The 19,124-nt window shown below is 39.3% G+C and overlaps 1 long non-coding RNA gene across 1 annotated transcript in view; it reads right to left on the reverse strand.

The window, feature by feature from the left end:
• Positions 1 to 7,019: 7,019 nt before the first annotated feature.
• LOC129655905 (uncharacterized) overlaps positions 7,020 to 19,124 on the reverse strand; it is a 33,680-nt gene continuing 21,575 nt past the window's right edge. The window contains exons 2-4 of the long non-coding RNA XR_008716130.1: positions 11,872 to 12,001; positions 11,169 to 11,326; positions 7,020 to 8,097 (exon numbers count right to left, since the gene is read on the reverse strand). This is a non-coding gene — a long non-coding RNA (uncharacterized LOC129655905). The remainder of the gene's footprint in view (positions 8,098 to 11,168; positions 11,327 to 11,871; positions 12,002 to 19,124) is intronic.

Here is a 19,124-nt window from a genome sequence, read left to right on the forward strand (position 1 = left end):
AATACCTACTGGACTTTTTGGACCCCTACCTCCACAAACCTTTGGCCTTTTACTTGGCTGATCTAGCTTGACTTCTAAGGGAATTACTGTTCACCCTGGAATAATTGATTCAGATTATAAGGGAGAAATTGAAATTATGATGTCATCTCAGATACCATGGCAATTTTAAAAAGGGGACAAAATTGCCCAATTACTTCTTTTACCTTCAGTTCAGTCGCTCAGTCATGTCCGATTCTTTGCGACCCCATGAATTGCAGCACACCAGGCCTCCCTGTCCATCACCAACTCCCGGAGTTCACTCAAACTCACGTCCATCGAGTCAGTGATGCCAGCCAGCCATCTCATCCTCTGTTGTCCCCTTCTCCTCCTGCCCCCAATCCCTTCCAGCATCAGAGTCTTTTCCAATGAGTCAACTCTTCGCATGAGGTGGCCAAAGTACTGGAGTTTCAGCTTTAGCATCATTCCTTCCAAAGAACACCCAGGACTGATCTCCTTTAGAATGGACTGATTGGATCTCCTTGCAGTCCAAGGGACTCTCAAGAGTCTTCTCCAACACCACAGTTCAAAAGAATCAATTCTTTGGCACTCAGCTTTCTTCAGAGTCCAACTCTCACATCCATACATGACCACTGGAAAAATCATAGCCTTGACTAGATGGACCTTTGTTGGCAAAGTAATGTCTCTGCTTTTGAATATGCTATCTAGGTTGGTCATAACTTTCCTTCCAAGGAGTAAGCATCTTTTAATTTCATGGCTGCAATCACCATCTGCAATGATTTTTGAGCCCCCCCAAAATAAATTCTGACACTGTTTCCACTGTTTCCCCATCTATTTCCTATGAAGTGATGGGACCGGATGCCATAATCCTAGTTTTCTGAATGTTGAGCTTTAAGCCAACTTTTTCACTCTCCTCTTTCATTTTCATCAAGAGGCTCTTTAGTTCCTCTTCATTTTCTGCCATAAGGGTGGTGTCATCTGCATATCTGAGGTTATTGATATTTCTCACGGCAATCTTGATTCCAGTTTGTGCTTCTTCCAGTCCAGCATTTCTCATGATGTACTCTGCATGTAAGTTAAATAAGCAGGGTGACAATATACAACCTTACCTTACATTTCTGTTAATTCCTCTAATGATATACAGACAGATAGTTAAAAAAAAATACAGATCAAAAACAATCCTTATGGACAACATTGGTATCTGAATATGCCTGACCAAACATAAATATCAAAATTAGTGGTAAAAATTTTTCTGGTCTCCTTGATACTATATCTGACATCACTATTATTTCCAAACACTAATGGCCCAAATCTTGGCTTATACAAAATATTTCTTGCCAAATTACAGGAGTTTCTCAAACTAAAATACAAAAAGTTTATCAAAATATTCAAATTTATCCTTGTGAGAAAACAGAAGGCCAGACTGCTACATTACAACCTTACATAATAGATGCACCCCTTAATCTATAGAATGAGATTTACTTATACAATGGCAAATTCAGATATACATTCCACATTTTTCTTAGGGCCCACTGCTCATTTAACAAACAATACCATTATTAAAATAACTTAGAAATACGATGAGCCTATTTGGGCAGACAATGGCCCCTTACAAAAGAGAAATTACAGGCTACTAAAGAACTTATAGATATACAATTAAAATTAAAACATATTGAAAAATCTTATTCCCCTTGGAACTCTCCATTTTTGTTATAAAAAAAAATCTGGCAAATGACATCTCTTAACAGATCTTAGAAAAGTTAATGCATCTATGAAACCTATGGGTACATTGCAATAAAAAATCCCATCACCTACCATTATTCCTCAAAACTGGCATATTGTTATTATTGATTTACAGGATTGCTTTTTTTAATATACCTTTACACCCTGTAGACCAAAAGAGATTTGCTTTCTCTCTTCCTTATCCTAATCACACTGGGCCTCATAAGCGATACCAGTGGACTATATTTCCTCAAAAAAATGATGAATCTTCCCACCATGTGTCAATATTATGTAGCCAAAGCCCTGGAACCTATAAGAAAACAATTTCCTAACTTTCTTGTTATTCATTATATGGATGATATATTGTTTTCAGCTCCACCTGTTTTGGAAACTCAGCACATGTTTAATATAGTCCAAAAATGCTTGAAAAACTCTGGATTAATTATTGCCCCTGAAATAATTTAAACCTCTACACCTTACCATTACTTAGGATTTATTATTAATAGACAATGTATTACTCCCCAACTGACACAGATTCATACTGACAAATTATCAACATTGAATGGTTTTCAAAAACTTTTAAGAGATATAAATTAGATCAGACCTTCTTTAGACATTGCTAATTATCAACTGACTAATTTATTTAATACTTTGATAAGAGATTCCAATTTAAATAGCCCTAGTTCATTTTCACAAGAGGCACGAGAAAAACTCTATTTAATATAAAATAAATTGCAAAAGCAATTTCTTACACATATTAGACTTGATTTACCTCTAAAATTATTTATACTCCCTTCTCTTCATTCCCCCACAGGACTTCTTGCCCAACTAGAACACCCAATAGAATGGATGTATACCCACCCATTTTAGAGGGACAAACTCACTTACACCCTCTCTTGATTTAATCGCTCTAATCTTTATCAATGAAAGATATAAAACCAAGATGTTAATTGGCTCCGATCCTCGTAAAATTGTAATACCTGTTAATAAGTCTCAATTGGAGAACACATTACAAACTTCTACTGATTTCCAAATAGCCTTTCTGAAATATTTTGGCAAAATTTCATTTCATTATCCTTCTAACAAGCTCTGAAATTTCTTCAAAAATACTAAATTTATGATCTCCCATGCCGTCAGCTCACAGCCTATACCTCAAGCTGATGTTTTCTATACAAATGGGACCAAAAATGCCAAAGCCTCATTCTGGTTTCTCAAAGAATATAAAATCTTTTTATACTAAATTTCATTCTGTTCAACAAAACAAAGTATATTCTCATTCAAGTTATTTACTTACTTACATAGTCTCTGATTCCTTATATTCAGTTTTTATATTAAAAAATATAAAAACCTCCACTATAAACTCCAATCATCCTGTTATTCAACAACTTTTTTTCGAACTACAATCTATTATTAGAAAACGCACTTCTCCCATTTATATTACTCATATTGGAACACATTCCTGCCTTCCCAGCCCTATGACTCGTGTAATGAACAAGCTAATAAACTTGTTTCTTTTGCTACTCCCAAAAAACAACATGCTTTATTACACAATAATGCTTGCTCCTTACACCAAATATAGAAAATTCCATACTGCCACTAAAGAAATCATAAATAATTGCTCTACTTTTAAACCCTTACATCTTCAACCCATTACACAAGGTATCAATTTTCGAAGATTATAACCCAATAAATGATGGCATATGGATATAACTCATTGCCCTGAACTCTCTCTATCTTCTTTCTTACATGTCTATATCAACACAAACTCTTCTTTTACCTGGGCCACACCTCTTTGAGGTGAAATTACACAACACGTTATAACTCACCTATTAACTTGTTTTGCTATAATGAAAACTCCTAGTTCCATAAAAATGGACAATGGCCCTACCTATATTTCTAAACACGTCAAACAATTTTTACAATCATTTTCTATTAAACATGTTACAGATATTCCTTATAATCCACAAACACAAGGTATAATCAAACAAACACATCACATGCTGAAACTACAAATAAAAAAATTAAAAAGGGGGGAATACACAGGAACACTACTATCTTCCTTATCTAAAACAGACTTTACTAGATTCCAATGCAAGCTATTCTCTAAGCCTATAACTATTGTTAATACAGCTTTATTTGTTTTAAATTTTTTAAACTTACTGCAAGGAGATATTTTGACAAAAACAAAAAAAAAAATTTTTTTTTTTGAGAAATTGAAAGACACTTCTCTTCCTCTGCCCATTTGGTATCAAGATAGGCTGACTAAACAATGGAAATCTGGAAAATTCATATTACAGAAAAAAAGGTATGCTTACATTTTTCCAGATAGATCTAATGAAGTCAGTTGGCTCCTTCTTCAGAAGATCCGCCCCCAGAGAACCACCGACATTCAAGACAGAGAGGAAAAAACGAAATCCCCAGGAAGAGGAGGTTCCAGTACAAGCCATGGCGGCTTTAGAGATTTCCAAAAAATGCCGCACTCAATGTTATCTACCTCATGATCTCCCTACTTGGGGACACATAAAAATCCTTACTAATAAAGCTGAAAATCTGGTTTCTCAACAGGGAATGCCTCGGAATCCAGAAAATATTTTTGTTGCTATGCTTGCTTTGCTTGCTTTTGCTTCCCCTGCTCAAGCAGAGTTGATGAGTCATACTTACTGGGCCTATATACCCAACCCCCCCTTTACTACAGGTTGTAGAATGGACAAAAAGAGGACCAATCGTATCTACCAATGACTCAATACATATGCCTCCTCCCTGGAGTCTGGAGGGGCCCTCACACCCTGAGGAAGAAGGCAGACTAATTAATATTTCTTTAGGTTATGAAATCCTTCCTTTATGCGTGGGCCCAGCAGAATTATGCATAAACGTTAGCTGACAAACTTGGGCTTTTGTCCTGCCTCCAAAAAAGGACTTTTGGACATTGCTTGGATTATTTACTGATCTTTCTTTTTATGAGAACCACGTCAACACTACTGAAACTCTAGGGAAAGGACAAAAATCATTACAGAAAGGGTTTACTTATAAGAACTTTAAATATACTCCTGTTCATTGGGACAGATGTCAAGCCAAATCAGGAAAATTAATGTTTGTGGCCAATTATACCATTGTCGATTGGGGACCCCATAGTATGTGGTTCTCTGACTGTTCAGATAATATTAACAGCACTATATGTAATTATGCTACTCAAGTATCATGGAAGATTACCAATACTATGATGGAACATTACCATGACAAAGGACTTCTTGGCTGGCTTGACAGTGGAATGGCACCCCCTCACCCTCGAATCATCCTCAATAAATGGATTGGGCCTGAACAATGGGACATTTGGAAACTTGCCATGAGCACTGAAGAACTTGTAACTTGGACTGGATATTTCAGAGACTAGTCATAGTTCTAGTCATTATTCCTTTCATTATAATCAGTCATATCTTATACAAGTTTGTGTTCCCCTTCCTTTTGTTGTAGCTATAGAAAACTTACAATTTAATAAGACTTTACTTTCTTTACCTTGTATATATTGCAAACTATATACTTGTCTTAACTCCTCCATGTCTATAAAAAATGAATCCCTTCTGATTCTTCGATCTCGACGTAACCTATGGTTGCCAATAGATCCCTGAAAAGAAGGTCCCATGGCCGGACCTGAAATTGAACTATGATTTGTGTTGTTGTTCACTCCATCATGTCTGACTCTTTGCAACCCATGGACTGCAGCATGCCAGGCTTCCTAGTCTTTCACCATTTCCCAGAGTTTACTCAGGCTCATGTCCATCGAGTCAGTGATGCCACCCAGCCATCTAATACTCTGTCATCCCCTTCTCCTCCTGTATTCCATCTTTCCCAGCTGGCATCAGGGTCTTTTCCAAAGATTTAAAAACTCTCAACAAACCAAAGTCTAGGACCAAATAGCCTCACAGGCTAATGCTATCAAAAGTTCAGAGAATAGTTAACACCTATATTCTGAAACTATTTCAAGAAATGGAAGAGGAAATAACACTTCCAAATTCTTTCTATGTCTCCACCTGCCAAGCAGGAGACATGAGTTCGATCCCTGGATTAGAAGATTCCCTAGAGAAGGAAATGACAATCCACTCCAGCATTCTTGCCAGGGAAATGCCATGAACAGAGGAGCCTGGTGAGCTATAGTCCATGGGGTTGCAAAAGAGACAGACACAACTTAGTGCCTAAAAACACAACAAAATTGGAAAAGAAGTAAAACTGTCACTGTTTGCAGATGACATGATATTACACGTAGAAAATACTAAGGATGCTACCATAAAACTACTACAACTCATCAATAAATCTGATAAAGTTGCAGGATACAAAATAAATACACAGAAATCTGTTGCATTTCTATACATTAAAAATGAAAGATCAGGAAGAGAAATTAAAGAAAGAATCCCATTTACCATCATATCAAAAAGAATAAAACACTTAGGAATAAACCTATCTAAGGAGGCAAAGGACTTGTACTCCAAAAACTATAAGATATTGATGAAAGAAATTGAAGATGACCCAACCAGATGGAAAGATATACCATGTCCTCAGGTTGGAAGAATCAATATTGTCAAAATGACAGTACCTCCCAAGGCAGTCTACAGATTAAACGCAATCCCTATCAATTTGCAAGTGGTGTGCATGCATGCTTAGTCACTAAATCGAGTTTGACTCTGCAATCCCATGGACTGTAGCCCACCAGCCTCCTCTGTCAGTGGGATTTCCCAGGCAAGAATGCTGGAGTGGGTTACCATTTCCTTCTCCAGGGAATTTTCCCAACACAGGTATCAATCCCATGTGTCCTGCATTGGCAGTCAGATTCTTTACCACTGAGTCACCTGGAGAGCCTTTACCAATGGCATTTTTCACAAAACTAGAACAAAAAGTCTTAAAACTTGTATGGAGACACAAAAGACAGAACTAGAGCAGTCAGGTTCCCTGGCTTCAGACTATACTACAAAGTGACAATCACCAAAACAGTATGGTATTGGCACCGAACTCAGTTCAATTTGTTGTTATTCACTAGCTAAATAGTGTCCAACTCTTTTAGACCCCATGGACTGCAGCAAGCCTAGCTTCCCTGTCCTTCACTATCTCCTGGAGTTTGTTCAAACTCATGTCCATTGAGTTGGTGATGTTATCCAACCATCTTATCCTCTGTCACCCTGTTCTCCTATTGCCTTAATCTTCCCTAACATCAAGGTCTTTTCCAGTAAATCAATGTAACATGATAAAAAGGCCAGAAATAAACTCACGTACCTGTGGTTCATTAATCTATAACAAAGGTGGCAAGACTATACAATGGAGAAAAGACAGTCTGTCTAATAAGTGGTGTGGGGAAACTGGACAGCTACATGTGAAAAATGAAATTAGAACATTTTTTAACGCCACACACAAAAATAAACTCAAAATGGATTTTAGGGTGGAATACTCTAAAACTCTTCAAGGAAAGACAGACAGATAGTCTTTGACATAAATTGCAGCAATATCTTTTTCAATCTGTTTCCTAGAGTAATGGAAATAAAAACAGAAATAATTTATTTTCTGCTCAATTCTTCAACATAAATGCCTCCATAGTCTACTTGATGATATTAAGTGAGTGAAAAGGACAGTGTCCATTGCAATACACTTCATCCCACACATGGTCCAATATCCAGGCTCTGTGATTCTCAGAACTTGGAAAATAATGAGGGTGTTCAAACTGGAGTAGTCAAGCAGTTGTGGGTCAAGGCAAAGACATTCTGACACCTTCAGTAAAAACAGAACCATATGATCTACTTCACCAAGTAAAGGATGGAAAAATTTAGAAACTATGCATAAGCCAGAATTTCTCCCCTTCTCATCACTTCAATACCTACTACCTACTCTTGGGAGAGCCTCCTCACTCCTTTGGCAATCCTGCTGAAAATGGTGGCCTGTGAGTTGGCAGAAGGGCTGAAAAAGACAAATGCCTTCAACTATTCCCCAAACTCTAGTGTGTGTTCTTCTTTATAAAAGGCCTTAGTAAACCAGGACTTTTCAGTCTTTGGATTGATGTAGTATATGTTTCCTGCTAATCTACAGGCTTCTCAGGATCAAGGGCTTTCATCCTTTACATATCAAATTCCCCAGCAGTGCCTGTGTCCTCTGGGTGCCCTGAACTCTGCAAGTTTCCAGCCCTGGAGCAGTACAAGCATTTTCTCAGCTGGAGCTCCCAAATCTTACATCTTGCAAAGGGCTAAGATCAACTTTCCTCTTTTTTTCTTCTCAATTCACCACCTGATGACGTCATCCATTCTTCTGATGTCAGCTATTTACTTTGGTGTGGATTAACCTTAAATATACGCCTCAATATAGACGGATTGGGTGCTTCTTCTGTCAAACCAGTGCTCATTGCTTAAACACAAAAAATACAGACACACACACACAACTTGATTATTATGTTATTATTAGGTTGAATGTGACAAATCCACTAACAAGGTGACTGAAATTTTAGTACAGGCTTTTTTTTTTTTTCTAATTTTCTGCCTGCCTCTATACTAGCTGTTAATGTCTATGAACCTCAATTTTCTTGGCTCTAAAACAGAGTTAAACTAAATAATTTATTAAGCCATACCCAGTTCTAAAATGGTTTGATATCTTATCTAATACATGCCTTGACTTCATTTAATTGGTCCAAAGAACTACCATCAGAATTTAAGATATGAAATTTTATCATATTATTTTTCTGACCCTTTTTCCTCTTAACATAGATAGTTTTTAAAGAGAAATATTTAAACATATAGAAAAGTAAATAGAATCATACAACAGACATTCAAATATCATGTATGATGATACATATGCACCTGGCACATGGTAGGTGATCAGTACTGTTGGAATGAATGAATGATCTGGACCATAGAGAAGACACTGCTGCCGCTGCTGCTAAGTCGCTTCAGTCGTGTCTGACTCTGTGCGACTCCTGAGACGGCAGCCCACCAGGCTCCCCCGCCCCTGGGATTCTCCAGGCAAGAACACTGGAGTGGGTTGCCATTTCTTTCTCCAAAGCATGAAAGTGAAAAGTGAAGGTGAAGTCGCTCAGTCGTGTCCGACTCTTCGCGACCCCATGGACTGCAGCCCACCAGACTCTTCCATCCATGGGATTTTCCAGGCAAGAGTACTGGAGTGGGGTGCCATTGCCTTCTCCACAGTTGCTTTAAAATAGGTGTTACTTTCTAAGAATGTCCAGCAGAGGGCGCGTTGGTTCAGATGAGTTATTAATCCCTTGGTGCGTTAGCGCCCCTCAGTGTACGACTCAATTATTCTGCAATTACCTAACGCATTTCCAACAACTGATACGCACCTGTGAAGAAGGCAATGGCAACCCACTCCAGTACTCTTGCCTGGAGAACACACTTAGCAGCAGCAGCAGCAGCAACCATACTGACTCTTGAGAGTCCCTTGGACCAAGGAGACCCAACCAGTCCATTCTGAAGGAGATCAGCCCTGGGATTTCTTTGGAAGAAATGATGCTAAAGCTGAAACTCCAGTACTTTGGCCACCTCATGCGAAGAGTTGACTCATTGGAAAAGACTCTGATGCTGGGAGGGATTGGGGGCAGGAGGAGAAGGGGACGACAGAGGATGAGATGGCTGGATGGCATCACTGACTCGATGGACATGAGTCTGGGTGAACTCAGGGAGTTGGTGATGGACAGGGAGGCCTGGTGTGCTGCGATTCATGGGGTCGCAAAGAGTCAGACACGACTGAGCGACTGAACTGAACTGAACCATACTGAGCGACTTCACTTTCACTTTTCACTTTCATGAATTGGAGAAGGAAATGGCAACCCACTCCAGTGTTCTTGCCTGGAGAATCCCAGGTGGGCTGCCGTCTATGGGGTCGCACAGAGTTAGACACGACTGAAGCGACTTAGCAGCAGCAGCAACCATACTAAATGGGCGCAACTATACATATGTAAAAATTGTTCACAGACCTCAAAGTGAGTGGCATATTAAATACCTATTTGGAAAATTTGTATTATTTAAATCATCTATCTAAATCATTCTATTAATATGATCCTCCCTCACTCCCTGCTCAATTCTTTTTTGCAGGTGTTGGAATATTTCTAAACCAGGCCAGTCAGGATGGCAAAGTGACAGACCGAATTAATTATCCCTGTTGCTGCCTAGTTTGCTTCACTATTATTTTACATATGCACCCCCCAAACACACACACACACACACACACACACACACACACACACACACACACACTCCTTATCCCTTGAGAAAGCCATTATTAATAGTCATTGCATCTTCCTGAAGTTGAATACACATGTGTGCCATAGTATTGTTTTTTTCCTAAAACTGCCATCACAAATGCACACCATCCTATAGTTTGTTTTTAATGAATATCTTTCTGATATCTGCACATGGTGGCACAAGTGGTAAAGAACCCATCTGCCAATATAGGAGATGTGAGAGATGTGGGTTTGATCCTTGGGTCAGGAGGATCCCCTGGAGGAGGGCATGGCAACCCACTCCAGTATTCTCCCTGGAGAATTCCATGGACAAAGGAGCCTGGTAGGCTACAGTCCATGGGGTGGCGAAGAGTTGGACATGACTGGAGCAATTATCACTCACTTAGCAGCAGCAGCATCCCCTGGGAACATTGTCAAAGGCAAATCTATGGGCCCCACTCCAAACACACTGAATCATAATCTCTGGGAGCTAGAACTAGTAATGTGCTTGAACAAAGTCCCTAGGCAATTCCTACTTTATCATAGTTTGAGATCCACTGATCTAAAAACTCCTCATTCATGGTTATTAGCTTCTGCTTAAACACCACCAGAATTGGGAAACTCACTACTTCACAAGGCAGATCACTTCATTTTAGGACCATTTCTTTTTGGTAATTTTCTTCTTTGGAGCTAAGTCTCCCACTGTAACTTTTGCCTTTCAAGTCTCTTTCTGCCCAACAAGAACACACACAGCATTGGCTCCATCTTTTATATGATGATCATATTATAGTCAAAGATGGTGTTCATGCTGCTGTTCTTCCCCCAACAAGTATTCTCCAGGCTAAACAGCTTCAATGGATTATGAACATTCATGCTGTATTTGCCTGACTGCTTATCATGCTGGTTGTTCTCCTTTAATTATCTTCACTTCAGTTGCCATTCCTCTTGGAGAGGATGCCAGAACAGAGCACAGCACTCCAGATGTGGCCTGGAAACATGGGTAAAATAGATGCCCCTCTTCTATTGAGATGTAAGTGCTATTGACTTGACCTCAGACATTCTGATGATAACATGCTTTTCCTTTATAAAACTTAAAAACTGAGAGAAGTTAGGTTTTCTTCTAATTGTATTATTTGGATTAATGAATTATAATTTGCCATTATCAAAAGATTTTTAAATCCACTCTACTTAACCAATAAGTAGACCATTCACCCTTAGGGTTCCTGGAAATGGGAAAGTTACATACCTGGGAAAACTGAAATGGCAAATGAGATCAGTGTGGTGGCCACTGCAGTCCATAATTGTCAGAAGCAGATGACTTTGCTTCCTCTCAGCTTCCACCACAACATCTCATTGGCCAGTAGAAGAAAAATCAGGATGCTTTCTCATGCTGTACACCTTTGCCTGAGAACAAAAAAACAAGTACAGGTGTTACTTGGCCCTCTCCTTCCACCTTTTCCTGAAACCAGAGGACTGGATTGGAACCTAATAGAGGTCACCCAGTTTATTTCCCAGATTCCAGAGAAAGTTAATCCTGCATAACCATTTTCTTGAAGGTATTCCTATGGTTAAAAATCTTTAGTGAGATTTTACAATCTCATTTAGTTTCTTCTCATAGATTTGGAGCTCGAAGACTTGCCCAGCTGTGAGTTGCAGTCTCCTGTTCCAGGGCCATTTCCTGCTTTAGGGCTGCTCTTTCCGCATCCAACCTGTGTGCCCACAGCACCTCCAGGACACCTGGTGCAGCCTAAGTAATCTCTGCCTTGTCCCATAATGGTCTGTACCCATGTCTTACTTCTTTGTCATAAACTTTGAAAGCCAGGAATTGTTCCTATTCATCTTTCTAACCCCCACAAGGAACACAGTTTCCAGCTCCCAGTAGATTCTTGCTTTGGTGAGTTCCAGGTTGGATGTGCACTGTGTTCCATCCCAAGAACATTGAGACTTACTTGGATTCTCCACAGTCAGTCCTCCAGGGTCACATTGTTCAAGCAGGGGGGCCCCAGTCCTTCATCCAAGCAGCAAGTTTATGAAGAGTCCCAATCAGTTGTTCATCCCTATGGCTCACTTAATTAATTTCTGTAATAAAATGATAATTTGCTGAATTTTGATTTATATATATAACTATCTCTTCACTAGACTGTGATTCCCAGGGCAAAGGAGACTGGTTTGTTTTTCCTTAAACAAACTATGCCTCATGCCTCACCTTGCCTGCCACAGGGAGCCAATAAGTATGTGAAGAATGAATGCATGAATGAGCACATTACCAAAGATAGTTTGCCTCAACAAATGGTACCAATATACTCAAAGCAAGAATAATGTGAAAAACTTACTACTTATCTAAAGTCCAATTCCCTCCCCTATCTTCATTAAAAGAATAGGTTAAGTAATTGGTATAGGCATACTGAATCTATTTCATGTCATCAAGTTTAATTGCAAGGCAGAATTGTTGAACCCTATTACACAATGTCCTTGTTTTCTTAAAAAAGAACACTAGTGCTAGCTGAGGCTTCCCTGGTGGCTCAGTGGTAAAGAATCTGCCTGCCAAGCCAGAGACCCGGGTTTGATCCCTGCATCTGGAAGATCCTCTGGAGGAGGGCATGGCAACTCATTCCAGTATGCTTGCCTGGAAAATTCCATGGTCAGAGGAGCCTGGCAGGCTACAGTCCATGGGGATGCAAAGAGTTGGACACAACTGAGCAACTACACAACAGTGCTAACTCAGTTATAGCCGTTCTGCCTGAAGCCTTCCCAGCGCTGAGCCCAGATGGTGTGCTCTGAATCATGAGCCTCGCCTGCTACCACAACTGACTTTGCTTTCTGTAAATATAACCAACTTTCCAGGAAATGGCTGCAGGGATTTTTCCACTAAGGGCCAGAGGCATTGTAGAAGTGATCATTTATTTAGGAAAAGGTAATTTTTGATCAGAAAAGCATGTGCATCAGCTCATTGAAATCAGCTTGTCAGACCCATAAGGAATTTTGCAAACCTACTGTTAAACACAGTTACTAGTAAAAGTTATGCAAACTTACAACTAAAAGAATATTATTAAAAACAAAGATAATAAAAAGTCAGCCCCCATCACTTCCTACTCATTTTGCTACATTTTACTATTATCCATACTAATGAGGTTTTTTCATATCTACTGTATTTGTACCATGCTACATAATTATGTACTGCTATGCATCTTTTTTCCAATTCCATATTCAACGGTATAATTTGGTAGCTTGAAACTGGTCTTGGTGGCATTATTTATACCTTCAGTTCAGTTCAGTTCAGTTCAGTCGCTCAGTCGTGTCTGACTCTTTGCGACCCCATGAATCGCAGCACGCCAGGCCTCCCTGTCCATCACCAACTCCCGGAATTCACTCAGACTCACATCCATCAAGTCAGTGATGCCATCCAGCCATCTCATCCTCTGTCGTCTCCTTCTCCTCCTGCCCCCAATCCCTCCCAGCATGAGAGTCTTTTCTAATGAATCAATTCTTCGCATGAGGTGGCCAAAGTACTGGAGTCTCAGCTTCAGCATCATTCCTTCCAAAGAAATCCCAGGGCTGATCTCCTTCAGAATGGACTGGTTGGATCTCCTTGCAGTCCAAGGGACTCTCAAGAGTCTTCTCCAACACCACAGTTCAAAAGCATCAATTCTTCGGCGCTCAGCTTTCTTCACAGTCCAACTCTCACATCCATACATGACCACAGGAAAAACCATAGCCTTGACTAGACGGACCTTTGTTGGCAAAGTAATGTCTCTGCTTTTCAATATGCCATCTAGGTTGATCATAACTTTTCATCCAAGGAGTAAGCATCTTTTAATTTCATGGCTGCAGTCACCATCTGCAGTGATTTTGGAGCCCCCCAAAATAAAGTCTGACACTGTTTCTACTGTTTCCCCATCTATTTCCCATGAAGTGATGGGACCAGATGCCATGATCTTCATTTTCTGAATGCTGAGCTTTAAGCCAAATTTTTCAGTCTCCACTTTCACTTTCAGAAATCAGTAAATGCTACAAATCAAGGCTATCCCCTGCCCCCCAGAAACGGTTGTTGACCATTTGCCAGAATACCACTTATGTGCACTGGAATACACTTGTTTATTGATCTACTCACCTCACAGTGAGAATTAGACATTCAAATAAAGACAGTACTTTAGAATGCACAAGGAGGATGCTACAAACATCTGCTTAACAATCTCTAATGCCTGAGAAGAAGAGTCCCATAGAATTGTTGGAACTGAAACTCCATGGCTTTATTTCTTGAAAGACACCATGTGTGGACCCTCATTTTCCTTGGAGGCACTTCCTGGGAACCAAACACTAGAAAGAGACTGTGTCTCAATGACATTTTAGTATTCTGACTGCAAACCTATAATGAGAAAGGCAGAAAAAGTACATTAAAAGCCTCATATTGATCCATCAGGCTTTTTAAGATCGCAGACACAGAAATGGAGTGGTAAAACAGAGGTTATTATTCTTACTGTGATAACAGAGGACAAATAAACAGGAAAACATTTTTTTTTTAAGTGTAGGTATGTGCTAAATAAGCAGACTGCAAAGAAGTCACCACCGTTGGGACTTTATATTCATCAAGGCAATAAAAGTCAGTGATTTCAAGCAGTGGTGAAGTCTTTCAAATCAGGCACCACATATCAATACAGTTGTTCAAAGGCAGTCCTCTTGGAACAATTTGCATGTTTTGCATTCAAATTAAACCAAGAAATTACTGGTAGAATTTTATGAGGTATAAGATTCATTTTTCACCCAAGGTTAGGTCTCAGCCTGATGAATGTATCAAGCCACAGATTTTTTTCTGCACAGGAGACTAAATTGTGAGGATGCACGTAACAGAAGACAGTAAATGCTTGATTTAAAACAAAACCTGTTACAATAATGAAAATAAACATTCATTTCAGGTGCTATATTAAGTCTAATCATTGTCATTAGGTCAAACAGGTACACGTCTTGGCAGTAATTCTTTCCTCTGTTCACAACTTTCTCAGCTTTGGTGATTCTATAAATTCTCGAACTCAGAACACTTACTTCGACTCTGTGACACCCAAAGAAAGCAAACAGCTTTTGTGTATTTCTTTGCATATATCAAATATTGTTTTCTTAAATCAGTTTACTTAATTTTTGCTAACTCAATTTTCCTTAAGCTATTACTGAAGTTGCTCACAAAATACTTATGAACAGATAACCTCACTAACTCAGGTTAAAAAATTAATTCTTTGAAAGAACAACTGTGGCAAAAGAAACAAATTTTCTTAAGTTCAAAAGAAAATGTTTATTACTTTGTTCATCTTTGTGTTTAACTCCTTTTAAGGGCAACCTGAGGTAAAGTTTTTTGCGTGGGTTGGGGGATCATTACTGAGTTAATCTGCTTGTTCAGTGAAACCAAGAAAGACATTTTCTATTTGGCCCTGTTAATATCATTTTGTCCTCATTTCTGAACAAGAGAGTGACTTATTTTCTTATTTCTACTTTGGAAAAACATTTGAATAGGAATTTGTCTTATTCAATGAATCCCAGTCTTACTGTGAATCTTCTATACTACATAGATTTCCACTGTTGAAATATTTCTAGAAAAATTAAAATATATTCCTTAGTAAACATATCTAGTCACAGACCTTTAGAACATGTTAAGTCAGCCTTTGACTCACTTGAATTTATATTTATAACATTTGTGAAGGAAAGAAAATACAAGGTATAAAATAGACATTCACACCTTTTGTACACTTAGGCAACTTGTTTGCATTCTAATAGGTCACTTGCTTCCTATCTCTTTACATATATAAGCCGGAATTATCTTTGGAAGATTACAGTCCTCCCTTGGTATCTTGGGGGTAGGGGGGAAGGGAGAGGTGGTGGGTTGGTTCTGGGATTCCCCATGGATAGCAAAACCCATGGATGCTCAAGCCCCTTGTATAAAATGATGTAATACTTGTATATAACTTAGCCACATCCTCCCATATGCTCTAAATCATGTCTAGATTACCTGTAATACCTAACACAATATAAATGCTATATAAAAAGCTGTAAATAGTCTGTAAATGCTATGTAAATAGTTGGAGCAAATTCAAGTTTTATTTTTTGGAACTTTATGGAATTTTTCCCCAAAATATTTTCCATCACCTTCAATTGGCTGAATCCACAGATGTAGAATCTGCTAATAAAAAGGCTAACTGTACTCATGTCAGTCCTGGCTCATAAACTTTTGATGGAATTTCTGTGGGCTACAGATAAAGTTGAAATGTTTAATATGGCACTTAAGGCCCTCCAAGATTTGGTTCCAGCTTTCTGACTTTCCTTCCCCTACAATTATCCACAGGTGAATTGTAACACTCCTATGAATTAGGGCTTGTGTTAAGCCCTTCAACTTATAGTTCATAAGAACCCTATGAAGTAGATGCTCTTATTATCAATATTTTACAGAAAAGTATACTGAGACTCAAAAAGATTAAATAACCTGTAGAAGTCACCCAAGAAGACAATGATTGAGCTGGCGGAGGGCTTCTCTCCATGGTGCTCAGGCTTTGCCATGACTGTCCACTGCTCCTGTGTACCAGTGACTTGCTGATGCCCGTCTGCCCTTGCCAGTCTCTTTGGTTTGGAGTGCCATTTTTCCTTCAACCTCCACCCATCCTTCAAGACCCAGTTCAAATGCTCCTCCCTCTCAGAAGTCTTCTAATCCCTACTCCTCTCACCTGCCTTTAGGATTTCCCTCCTTTACGCTAAGGCATTTCACTCTTTTGCTCAAGAAACTTCTGTCACTTCTACAGTGCCTTGAGGGCAGGGCCTGTCTCCTTTTCGTGTGTATTCCCCAAGAAGTCTTCCACAAAGCTTGTGATTAGTTGGTGTCCAGCAGATTTGGTTGAGCTTTATGGAACATGACCTCTCTTGGAATGGGTTTCCCTTGTGACTCAACTGGTAAAGAATCCACCTGCAATGCTGGAGACCTGGGTTTGATCCCTGAGTTGGAAAGATCCCCTGGAGAAGGGAAAGGCTGCCCACTCCAGTATTCCTGTCTGGAGAATTTCATGGACTGTATAGTCCATGGGGTCACAAAGAGTCAGACACAACTGAGCAACTTTCACTTTACTTTTCTCTTGGAATAATCGTTCAGAACTACAAATGATTACACAGAACGAACAGCAACAAACAGCAAATCCAGCGCGCTCTCTCTCTCTCTCTCTGTGTATGCTGGTCTTGGGAGGCAGTGTAGTTTAATGCCCAGTGAATAGGACAGACAGAGGAGCCTGAAGGGCTACAGTCCATAGGGTCGCAAAGACCCAGACACCACTGAAGCGACTGAGCAGGCACTCACGAACGTGGTTTAATGAAAATCTTTCTGTCAGGCAATATGAGTTCTGATCCTGGCTTCTCCTCTTCTTACCTGAGTGGTCTCTCATGCTTTCCTTAATCTCAGCCTCAGTAAGGTCATTAATAAAATGTGGATGCTAAATAATGCCCCGTGGGGTCATTCTAAGGACTATAGTTTATCATACACATGATCATACTTTAGTTAAATGACAGCCATTGTCATTAAGTACTCGTTTAGTCTCTTGAGCATGTTTTTACCATATGTCTCTTATTTTCTCCTCCAACTTGCTCTTCATTGGTACCATCTTTTCTACCTCATTCAATAGCACCCTCATCCCCATAAGTACTTCACCCCAAACCAGAAGCCTTCCAGGATTCCTTTCATTCCCGCATAACCAATAAAATTGCAGATTATATTGAGGTTGCTTCTCAACAGTATCTAGCCTCTGTCTCTCTCTATCACTGCTGCCATCACCCTCTCCCAAACACGGTTTCTCTTGCCTATTCTCTAAAATGACCTCAAGACAGGTCTTCCTGTTTCCACCTGGGCGCCTTCAATACATTCTCCACACGGCATCTGGTGACTTTATTAAATGTAAATCGAATCACATCACTCTTGGCTTGAAGTCACCAGTGGCTCCATATCCATCCTCGGAATAAAATCCAGCCTCTGCAGGATCCAGCCCCTGCTATCCTTCTGACCCTGATACCACTCCTCCCAGTTTTTTTCCATCCCACTTGCTTTCTTACTGCTCCTCAAACATTCTGAGTTTGTGTCCAATTCTAAGAGCCCTAGCTTTCCTACATCCCTTAAAGATGTTTTCACATGAGTTGTTTTCAGTGCCTAGAGCTTTTTGCCTTCTAGACTTTACATAGGCATCTCGTAGACATTCAGTCTTCAACTTAAATGTCAGTATCATATTTTATAAATATAATTTGTGTATATTATAATGAAAAAGCGAAGTCTCTCAGTCCAATGATCACATGGTCACAAAGACCCCTTGTTCTTTGTGACCCCATGGAGTGTAGCCTACCAGGCTCCTCACAAGAACAACTTTTTGTTTGCTTGTCAACTAAACTTTAAGTTTCATGAGAGCAGGAACCTTGTTTTTCTTGTTGAAAACTGTTTCCTAACAGGGTTAGACTATTAAGATGTGGCAAATAATGTTTGAATAATTTAATGGTAACAAATTTGAATGATAAATAATAAACAAATAATGAATATGAATAATAGGAATCTACATTAGCATAGAACAACTACAAAATAGTCACATTTATACATCCAGCAAATACTGATTAAATGCTTCTATGGAATTATGGTATCAAAGGTGAGGCACAATGTCATCCCTCAAGGAGCTTAGTCACCTGATGTTTCATTTTCATTATAGTAATTAATTAATATTAAGACTTTTATAATAAGAAAGAATGTACTCTTTATGTTATTCTCCTATTTCTTCATCTTTCCAGTCCTTATCGCCTTATGTGACCTAGTGGGAAGGTGGGAAGTTTAACAGGAAAAGCCAGCCTTTAGACTTCGACACGCCTCTTCCCCCAGTCACCTGTCTGTGTAAAGCAGCAGGTTATCTATAACCTATTTGGATCTTCTTTCTTCATCTATAAGAGAAGGAAGATAACCATGCCTCTCTGGCAGCATTCCTTTGATATTTAAATGAGTTAACATCTATGAAGCCCTTTCCCTAACTTTTTTATTTGGCTGATCATCAATCTGATCCCATGATTTTCTCTAGATAAAAACCATGGTTGAAATATATTTGCATCTTCTAAAATATCCTGTATTTGAGTGGTATAATAGTATAATGATTAAGTGTATAGGACCCCAGAGCTGACCACCTCTGTTGGATTACCAGCTGGGTAAATATGA

Source organism: Bubalus kerabau, chromosome 6 (genome assembly GCF_029407905.1).
Source record: "Bubalus kerabau isolate K-KA32 ecotype Philippines breed swamp buffalo chromosome 6, PCC_UOA_SB_1v2, whole genome shotgun sequence".
NCBI classification, from domain to species: Eukaryota; Metazoa; Chordata; class Mammalia; order Artiodactyla; family Bovidae; genus Bubalus; species Bubalus kerabau.